The sequence below is a fragment of the Penaeus monodon genome, chromosome 24 (assembly GCF_015228065.2).
Source record: "Penaeus monodon isolate SGIC_2016 chromosome 24, NSTDA_Pmon_1, whole genome shotgun sequence".
NCBI classification, from domain to species: domain Eukaryota; kingdom Metazoa; phylum Arthropoda; class Malacostraca; order Decapoda; family Penaeidae; genus Penaeus; species Penaeus monodon.
Window position 1 is genome coordinate 9,838,587 of NC_051409.1, and position 326 is coordinate 9,838,912.

Below are 326 nucleotides of genomic sequence, written 5' to 3' on the forward strand. Positions count from 1 at the left end.
TTATGAAAAATACAAGGTGACACAAATTGAAATTGAGAATGTGGTAGAGTGTACCAAGTAGGATGATATTCACAGTAGCTAGAGCCAGTTTCAGTTTGTGAGACCAGACCAAACAAAATTAAGATATATTACTTTTTATCCAGAAACGGGAACTGTTTAAAGGTGAGGATCATGTGGAGGTAAATGGAAGTGGTGTTCAACAAACCATTTGTAGAAAGCCTGTATCTGCTGAAGATCACAACATCTACATCTACATCCTATTTCAGCAGGAGGAGGATCCCAGAGGCTGTTCAGAAAGGTGAGGCAAAAGAATTCAGAGAGGAGAG

At 39.3% G+C, this 326-nt stretch overlaps 1 protein-coding gene across 1 annotated transcript in view; it reads left to right on the forward strand.

Annotated features, from left to right (window-relative positions):
• The window catches only part of LOC119588845 (inositol hexakisphosphate and diphosphoinositol-pentakisphosphate kinase 2-like), a gene marked incomplete at its 3' end in the record, with an annotated part of 41,624 nt that overhangs the window by 39,411 nt on the left and 1,887 nt on the right, over positions 1-326 (forward strand).